The sequence below is a fragment of the Procambarus clarkii genome, chromosome 18 (assembly GCF_040958095.1).
Source record: "Procambarus clarkii isolate CNS0578487 chromosome 18, FALCON_Pclarkii_2.0, whole genome shotgun sequence".
Lineage (NCBI taxonomy): Eukaryota > Metazoa > Arthropoda > Malacostraca > Decapoda > Cambaridae > Procambarus > Procambarus clarkii.
The window spans coordinates 40,116,000-40,125,831 of record NC_091167.1 but is presented as its reverse complement, the minus strand read 5'-3'; the positions used below and the strand labels follow the sequence as shown (position 1 = coordinate 40,125,831).

Below are 9,832 nucleotides of genomic sequence, written 5' to 3'. Positions count from 1 at the left end.
CTGAGATATGGGTCAAGATAAGTGTTGGGGCTAATACTTTTCACCACAATTAAATAGCTATTCTATCTGAAAAGCTTGAAATAATTTTAGTTTCCTAAAATAACATTTATTTCTTAAAATTGTATAGAATAATTAAATTTTTTTAGCAGTTTTTATTTCCATTCCAGATGCTCATTACATGTATGACGCCCTGCCAGATGAACATTTTTTTTACTTCTTGTACGCATTAAGGAGACACAATATATGTTATTGATATACAGCAAAATAGTAAGCATAATAAATAAATATCTGCAAAATTTAACCTAATGTGTATAAAGCTTATGATGAGGTTATTAATATATTCCAGTAAAATTTGGTAATTGTGTATTGATTTGTACACTTGGCAACGCGCTTTGGCTGCTGCGGGCGGCCTGAGAACACCCAACCACCATTCACGAAATAAATCAATATAATTAACAAATTTTATATTCTCATACACTTCATGAGCATCGTGATGTAATTTAAATTACCTTAAAATAAATTTCATGAGATTTAAGTCTCTATAGCCTAGCATAAATATTTTATTATATGTCAAATTATCGCACTACTTCACGGCTCAAACTACATTTCCGCGCGAATTTCAAACGCCCGGGAAATCTTGCCGCGCTAACATTTCAGGATATATTATTTTATGCTCTTCCTAATTGGCCAAGTTGCCTAATAAGCAGAATTTTCCTGAAATGATACGTTTCAAAAATTTATATTAATGGAATAATAAAGTATTTAGCGAATAATTAATTAAAAAATAATCAGGGAAAGTGAGAAGCTTCATTTATGACGATTTTTTTAGCTAAAATAATATAGAAATTTTATCAATCCTAACCTAACCTAACCAATCATAACTGTCTGTAATTCTTGTTCCTAATATAATAATAATAATAATAATAATAATAATAATAATAATAATAATAATAATAATAATAATAATAATAATAATAATAATAATAATAATAATAAAAATAATAATAATAATAATAATAATAATAATAATAATAATAATAATAATAATAATAATAATTGGAATAAATCAATTTGGAAAGAAATATTTGAAATAACGAAAATCAATGCCTGTTAGGTAAATGGGCCTTGCATACTAGGCCAAGTAGTGCTGTTCTGGCTATTAATTGCGACATTTAGATATATTTAATTTCATTTGTATCCTATATACTTTTTCACTCTAGTGGCAGTAACTGTTGTGGCAGTCGTAGTGTTGATGGTACAGGGTGATGGGGGTTGTGGTAGTGAAGGTAGGTGGTGAGGGTAGCCGTTGTAGGCCTGGAAGTAGGCCTAGTAGTAGTAAGAGTGGCGGTACTAGAAGTTGTTAACGTAGTTGTGGTAGGGCGGTGGTAGTTGGGCGCAAGAATATGGGTGGTGAAGAGAACAGGTTGAATAGTTTAATGATCACCAGGGAACAGTTATTAAACAAATATAACAATTAAAGTGAAACAAGTCCCTAGGGCCGGACGAGGTATTTGCCAGTGTGCTTAAAGAAAGCAAAGACGACGTTTATGAGCCTGCTTGATATTTAATAAATCTTTAGTCAGGCAGAGTACCAGTCATGGAGGGTTGCTAATGTGGTACCATTTTTTTATGAAAGGAGATATATTACTTGTGTCGAACCATCAGCCAATTGGCTTAACATTTATTGTGAGAAAATTGCTTAAATTAATAATTGCAATTCATCTACATCTTGAAAACGTAGATTAATAAATTGTCACAGCATGGTTTCACTAAGGGCCACTCATGTTTGGCAAATTTGCTTTCATTACATTCCAGCATATTTGAAGAAGTTAATAGTAGAAAAGATTGTGACGTCGTGTACCTGAACTTTAGCAAACCTTTTGATATTGTACTCCACGAAAGACTGACTAAAAAGAAAGAAGTTCACTCTATTGGGGTGCAATCTTAAGTTGCATAAGGTAATCGTTATATGAAAGGAAACTGTTTAGTATAAATGGTGTTTATAGTCATAGTGGGAGACCGTTGTAAGTGGAGTGCCCTCAAGGGTCTGTCCTGGGACCTCTCTTGTTTACCATACATATACAGTAAATGATTTAGATTCTGGACCGAGCAGCAATATTTACATATTTGCAAACGATATGAAAGTTGACCGAGAAATAAACTCAGAAGAAGACTCACAATCACTTCAAGACGATCCAAATTGGCTTTTTGAAATGGTCGAAAGATGGCAGATGTAATTTAATGATGACAAATGAAAGGTTCTAAGGATAGGTAATGATATTAGAGTTGCAAGATGTCAGCCGGATGGTATTTGGATTGTACTCTCCCAGCCAAGTATCTATAACTTGTTCCTGCCACTCCACACCCACCTAACCCTTCCTCTCCAAATACCTGGCCATACTGAAAGCAAAAAGCATCTCCTGAGAACAGGAGATGCTTCTTCACCCACAGGGATATAAACCCATGGAACCGCCTACCCGCCGAAGTCGTAATGCCCAAACTCTGTTAAATGTTAAAGTCAAACGGGAAAAGATCATCAGGACAAATGGAGGGGGGATCTTAGACAAGCCGCCGGCTTCCTGTCCTTGTGGAGGCCACTAGTGTTAGTGGTCCTCGGGCCTCGGGTGAATATCGTATACCACAATCCTCCAATAGCTTGGGTCACCAGGTGGCCATGACGATACGGGGTAAATATATAATCACAAAACAATGGATATAAACTGGATAAGTTTAGATTCAGAAAAAAGACCAGGGTAAATACTGGTAAAGGGGTTGTTGTTATTGGTCGCGTTGCCAGGTAACATAATAGATGTAGAATTGTTTCAAATGTGTGTTAGACATATATGTGAGTAGTTACGGTTGGAAATGCACATGAGCCCCAGGGAGTTTGCATCTTTTCTTATACTGTATACTAATATGGACGAGATAGGAAATCAGTAAATCCCAATAACAACGTGACAGGTTCAAATTACACAGTACGTGTGGATGAAACACACATGTTTAATTGAAGGACCTACAAGTGCCGAAATGCAAATAAACTAACATTACAGGTGTTAAGGGTGTTATTGGGGCTTCGACCATCTCACGTGTTCTTCACACTTTTCTTAATATTAAGCTATACAGATGAAAAGTCACAATAACGTGGCTGAAAAAATGTTGACCAAACCACACACTAGAAATTGAAGAAACGGCGACGTTTCGGTCCGTCCTGATCCATTATCAAGCCGACTGTGATGAGACGAGAGAGGCACGGGCATAAGGTAAGGCAAGAAAGAGGTGAGGAGACGGAAATCTTAGAGGAAGATAAAAGCAAGGCGAAAGGTAAGGTGTAATATAGGGAGTAATAATTAGAGTAAGAATGGGAGCGTGAGAGAAACAAGAGAAAGAAAACAAGAAAAGAAAGAGAAAAAGAAGGGTAGGCTTATGTTAGGTCACGTTTGTTAGAAAGTTTGGAACATTTGAGTATGTACTGTGAAAGGGAAGAGTCAACAACAACACAGCCAGGACTCAGGTTCATGTTGGGTACGTTGTGTATCAGAGCTGATTCAACAAGACGGCGTCTGTGTAGAGGCAGGAAAGATTATTATAGAGGAAGACCAATCAACAGGATGATTATATAATCCCTAACATGACAGAAGAGAGCACTGCTTGTGTCTGCATACTTAACACTTCTTTTGTGTTCTTTAAGTCTGTCATTTAGTGTAGGGCCAGTTTCACCAAAGTATTGTAGAGGACAAGACGAACAGGAAATAGAGTAGACACCAGCAGCATTAGAGGCAGGAGGAACAGTGTGAACCAGATTACTACGAAGAGTGCTAGTAACGTTAGTTACGTTAGAGTTTTAAGTCAAGAGGACGAAATGTGTTAGTTAGAGGTTTGAGTTCAGACATGAAGGGAAGGCAGACCCCTGTACTAAAAATGTTGGAAGCAGGTTTAGGATGAAAGAAATTTAGTTTAGCTTGAAAATAGGCACAGTTCACACACTGTCCCGTTTTCTGTTTTGGGTCCTCTGGTAGGTTAGGACAAGGGCATTTTAGTGCCATAGTTTCTTGACGTTGGTGATCCTAATGATGACGGACTGGGTACCTGGCCAGACCCCAGCAGGGAAAAGCAGGTATGGATGGCTGTGAGCAATGTGAGAGCAATAGAGGCAGAGGAGAAGAACCTGGTAATGTTAACTGATGAAAAGGGATAAAAGGAAATGATACCGAACTGTTGCGGGTGTACTTTACTGTGGCGACGGGCCCTTGTTCTCCTGGGGCCACATTCACGAAGCAGTTACGCAAGCACTTACGAACCTGTACATCTTTTCTCAAACTTTGGCGGCTTTGTTTGCAATTATTAAACAGTTAATAAGCTCCGAAGTACCAGGAGGCTGTTTATAACAATAACGACAGTTGAGAGAGAAGTTTTCATGCTTGTAAACTGTTTAATAATTGTAACCAAAGCCGTCCAAGATTGAGGAAAGATGTACAGGTTAGTAAGTGCTTGCGTAACTGCTTCGTGAATCTGGCCCCAGGGACAACAGTGATAACGAAGACTCGACTGTTTGAAAGATATAACAAGACAAGTGAAAAAATATGAGAAATAACGGTGGAGGTGAACAAGGTCTGTTCCACAGTGGTAGTGTGTGAAGAACAGTGATGAACAAGGTCTGTTCCACAGTGGTAGTGTGTGAAGAACAGTGATGAACAAGGTCTGTTCCACAGTGGTAGTGTGTGAAGAACAGTGATGAACAAGGTCTGTTCCACAGTGGTAGTGTGTGAAGAACAGTGATGAACAAGGTCTGTTCCACAGTGGTAGTGTGTGAAGAACAGTGATGAACAAGGTCTGTTCCACAGTGGTAGTGTGTGAAGAACAGTGATGAACAAGGTCTGTTCCACAGTGGTAGTGTGTGAAGAACAGTGATGAACAAGGTCTGTTCCACAGTGGTAGTGTGTGAAGAACAGTGATGAACAAGGTCTGTTCCACAGTGGTAGTGTGTGAAGAACAGTGATGAACAAGGTCTGTTCCACAGTGGTAGTGTGTGAAGAACAGTGATGAACAAGGTCTGTTCCACAGTGGTAGTGTGTGAAGAACAGTGATGAACAAGCTCTGTTCCACAGTGGTAGTGTGTGAAGAACAGTGATGAACAAGGTCTGTTCCACAGTGGTAGTGTGTGAAGAACAGTGATGAACAAGGTCTGTTCCACAGTGGTAGTGTGTGAAGAACAGTGATGAACAAGGTCTGTTCCACAGTGGTAGTGTGTGAAGAACAGTGATGAACAAGGTCTGTTCCACAGTGGTAGTGTGTGAAGAACAGTGATGAACAAGGTCTGTTCCACAGTGGTAGTGTGTGAAGAACAGTGATGAACAAGGTCTGTTCCACAGTGGTAGTGTGTGAAGAACAGTGATGAACAAGGTCTGTTCCACAGTGGTAGTGTGTGAAGAACAGTGATGAACAAGGTCTGTTCCACAGTGGTAGTGTGTGAAGAACAGTGATGAACAAGGTCTGTTCCACAGTGGTAGTGTGTGAAGAACAGTGATGAACAAGCTCTGTTCCACAGTGGTAGTGTGTGAAGAACAGTGATGAACAAGGTCTGTTCCACAGTGGTAGTGTGTGAAGAACAGTGATGAACAAGGTCTGTTCCACAGTGGTAGTGTGTGAAGAACAGTGATGAACAAGGTCTGTTCCACAGTGGTAGTGTGTGAAGAACAGTGATGAACAAGGTCTGTTCCACAGTGGTAGTGTGTGAAGAACAGTGATGAACAAGCTCTGTTCCACAGTGGTAGTGTGTGAAGAACAGTGATGAACAAGGTCTGTTCCACAGTGGTAGTGTGTGAAGAACAGTGATGAACAAGGTCTGTTCCACAGTGGTAGTGTGTGAAGAACAGTGATGAACAAGGTCTGTTCCACAGTGGTAGTGTGTGAAGAACAGTGATGAACAAGGTCTGTTCCACAGTGGTAGTGTGTGAAGAACAGTGATGAACAAGGTCTGTTCCACAGTGGTAGTGTGTGAAGAACAGTGATGAACAAGGTCTGTTCCACAGTGGTAGTGTGTGAAGAACAGTGATGAACAAGGTCTGTTCCACAGTGGTAGTGTGTGAAGAACAGTGATGAACAAGGTCTGTTCCACAGTGGTAGTGTGTGAAGAACAGTGATGAACAAGGTCTGTTCCACAGTGGTAGTGTGTGAAGAACAGTGATGAACAAGGTCTGTTCCACAGTGGTAGTGTGTGAAGAACAGTGATGAACAAGGTCTGTTCCACAGTGGTAGTGTGTGAAGAACAGTGATGAACAAGGTCTGTTCCACAGTGGTAGTGTGTGAAGAACAGTGATGAACAAGGTCTGTTCCACAGTGGTAGTGTGTGAAGAACAGTGATGAACAAGGTCTGTTCCACAGTGGTAGTGTGTGAAGAACAGTGATGAACAAGGTCTGTTCCACAGTGGTAGTGTGTGAAGAACAGTGATGAACAAGGTCTGTTCCACAGTGGTAGTGTGTGAAGAACAGTGATGAACAAGGTCTGTTCCACAGTGGTAGTGTGTGAAGAACAGTGATGAACAAGGTCTGTTCCACAGTGGTAGTGTGTGAAGAACAGTGATGAACAAGGTCTGTTCCACAGTGGTAGTGTGTGAAGAACAGTGATGAACAAGGTCTGTTCCACAGTGGTAGTGTGTGAAGAACAGTGATGAACAAGCTCTGTTCCACAGTGGTAGTGTGTGAAGAACAGTGATGAACAAGCTCTGTTCCACAGTGGTAGTGTGTGAAGAACAGTGATGAACAAGCTCTGTTCCACAGTGGTAGTGTGTGAAGAACAGTGATGAACAAGCTCTGTTCCACAGTAGAAGAGTGTGAAGAACAGTGATGAACAAGCTCTGTTCCACAGTGGTAATGTGTGAAGAACAGTGATGAACAAGCTCTGTTCCACAGTAGAAGAGTGTGAAGAACAGTGATGAACAAGCTCTGTTCCACAGTGGTAATGTGTGAAGAACAGTGATGAACGAGGTCTGTTCCACAGTAGAAGAGTGTGAAGAACAGATATTTAGTTTAAGTCACCTACATAACGCCTGCGAGAAAGCTCGTAATCTACAAGGGACTTGGATCAAACATTTAGTAAAGTCAAAGGAGAAAGATTTTGGAGACTTGTGAGCATGTATGGAGTTGGAAGAATGATGCTGTATGTTGTATGAAGCGGACATCTAGGCAGCAGCGTATGTATAATAATTATGTAATGAGTGATTGGTTTGATATTAATGCTGGCTGTCGATCATGGCTCCGTCAGGCCAATCTGGGTACTCATACATAAAGAGAATCATGAGGGCGCTCAGGGTATGAGGGCGCTCAGGGTATGAGGGCGCTCAGGGTATGAGGGCGCTCAGGGTATGAGGGCACTCAGGGTATGAGGGCGCTCAGAGTATGAGGGCACTCAGGGTATGAAGGCGCTCAGGGTATGAGGGCACTCAGGGTATGAGGGCGCTCATAGTATGAGGGCACTCAGGGTATGAGGGCGCTCAGGGTATGAGGGCACTCAGGGTATGAGGGCGCTCAGAGTATGAGGGCACTCAGGGTATGAGGGCGCTCAGGGTATGAGGGCACTCAGGGTATGAGGGCGCTCAGGGTATGAGGGCACTCAGGGTATGAGGGCGCTCAGAGTATGAGGGCACTCAGGGCATGAGGGCGCTCAGGGTATGAGGGCACTCAGGGTATGAGGGCGCTCAGAGTATGAGGGCACTCAGGGTATGAGGGCGCTCAGAGTATGAGGGCACTCAGGGTATGAGGGCGCTCAGGGTATGAGGGCACTCAGGGTATGAGGGCGCTCAGAGTATGAGGGCACTCAGGGTATGAGGGCGCTCAGGGTATGAGGGCGCTCAGGGTATGAGGGCGCTCAGAGTATGAGGGCACTCAGGGCATGAATAGGATATACATCTAATGTATACGCTTAGTGTTAGCAATTAGAAATTGACAAATTTGTTGTATGCAAATCATACAGAGTAAATGGGAGCTATATACACTTGTTGAACATTTTATGCGGGTCGTAGTTGTTGTATAGTGTTGTAGTGAACATTGTGGTGTAAGTGTAGTGTTGTAGTGAACATTGTAGTTTAAGTGTTGTTTTGAAGTGAACATTGTGGTGTAAGTGTTGTGCGTAGTGAACATTTTAGTGTAAGGAATGTTTTCTAGTGAACATTTTAGTGTAAGCGATGTTCTCAGGTGAACCAACACCAAACTAAGGCCAGACCAGTTCCAAACTTGGCACGAGCCGTCCTGCCGTTGCTCAAGACCCGGCGCCAATGTAGTAATGGAACATAATTATAACAACATTTTGTTTCCTTTAATAAATCTAATGTGTCAACAATTGCTCAAATATTGAATGTAAAACATTTGTTTAATTGTAACTTGTTCTGTTGCAAGGTTGTTGTTGTTGTTGTTGTTGTTGTTGTTGTTGATTACCTCTATAGTTGTTGTTGTGATATTGTTACCCCCATAGTTATTGTTGTGATATTGTTACCCCCATAGTTATTGTTGTGATATTGTTACCCCCCATAGTTATTGTTGTGATATTGTTACCCCCATAGTTATTGTTGTGCTATTGTTACCCCCCCATAGTTATTGTTGTGATATTGTTACCCCCATAGTTATTGTTGTGCTATTGTTACCCCCCCATAGTTATTGTTGTGATATTGTTACCCCCCCATAGTTATTGTTGTGATATTGTTACCCCCCATAGTTATTGTTGTGATATTGTTACCCCCATAGTTATTGTTGTGATATTGTTACCCCCCCATAGTTATTGTTGTGATATTGTTACCCCATAGTTATTGTTGTGATATTGTTACCCCCATAGTTATTGTTGTGATATTGTTACCCCCCCATAGTTGTTGTTGTGATATTGTTACCCCCATAGTTATTGTTGTGATATTGTTACCCCCCCATAGTTATTGTTGTGATATTGTTACCCCTCCATAGTTATTGTTGTGATATTGTTACCCCCATAGTTATTGTTGTGATATTGTTACCCCCCCATAGTTATTGTTGTGATATTGTTACCCCCCATAGTTATTGTTGTGATATTGTTACCCCCCCATAGTTATTGTTGTGATATTGTTACCCCCATAGTTATTGTTGTGATATTGTTACCCCCATAGTTATTGTTGTGATATTGTTACCCCCCATAGTTATTGTTGTGATATTGTTACCCCCCATAGTTATTGTTGTGATATTGTTACCCCCCCATAGTTATTGTTGTGATATTGTTACCCCCCCATAGTTATTGTTGTGATATTGTTACCCCCATAGTTATTGTTGTGATATTGTTACCCCCCCATAGTTATTGTTGTGATATTGTTACCCCCATAGTTATTGTTGTGATATTGTTACCCCCATAGTTATTGTTGTGATATTGTTACCCCCCCATAGTTGTTGTTGTGATATTGTTACCCCCATAGTTATTGTTGTGATATTGTTACCCCCCCATAGTTATTGTTGTGATATTGTTACCCCCCATAGTTATTGTTGTGATATTGTTACCCCCCCATAGTTATTGTTGTGATATTGTTACCCCCATAGTTATTGTTGTGATATTGTTACCCCCATAGTTATTGTTGTGATATTGTTACCCCCCATAGTTGTTGTTGTGATATTGTTACCCCCATAGTTATTGTTGTGATATTGTTACCCCCCCATAGTTATTGTTGTGATATTGTTACCCCCCCATAGTTATTGTTGTGATATTGTTACCCCCCCATAGTTATTGTTGTGATATTGTTACCCCCATAGTTATTGTTGTGATATTGTTACCCCATAGTTATTGTTGTGATATTGTTACCCCCCCATAGTTATTGTTGTGATATTG

The 9,832-nt window shown here is 40.7% G+C and overlaps 1 long non-coding RNA gene across 1 annotated transcript in view; it reads left to right on the top strand.

Annotated features, from left to right (window-relative positions):
* Window positions 1-9,832, top strand: part of LOC138365874 (uncharacterized) — a 471,205-nt gene that overhangs the window by 59,477 nt on the left and 401,896 nt on the right. The gene's annotated exons all lie outside the window — the stretch shown is intronic.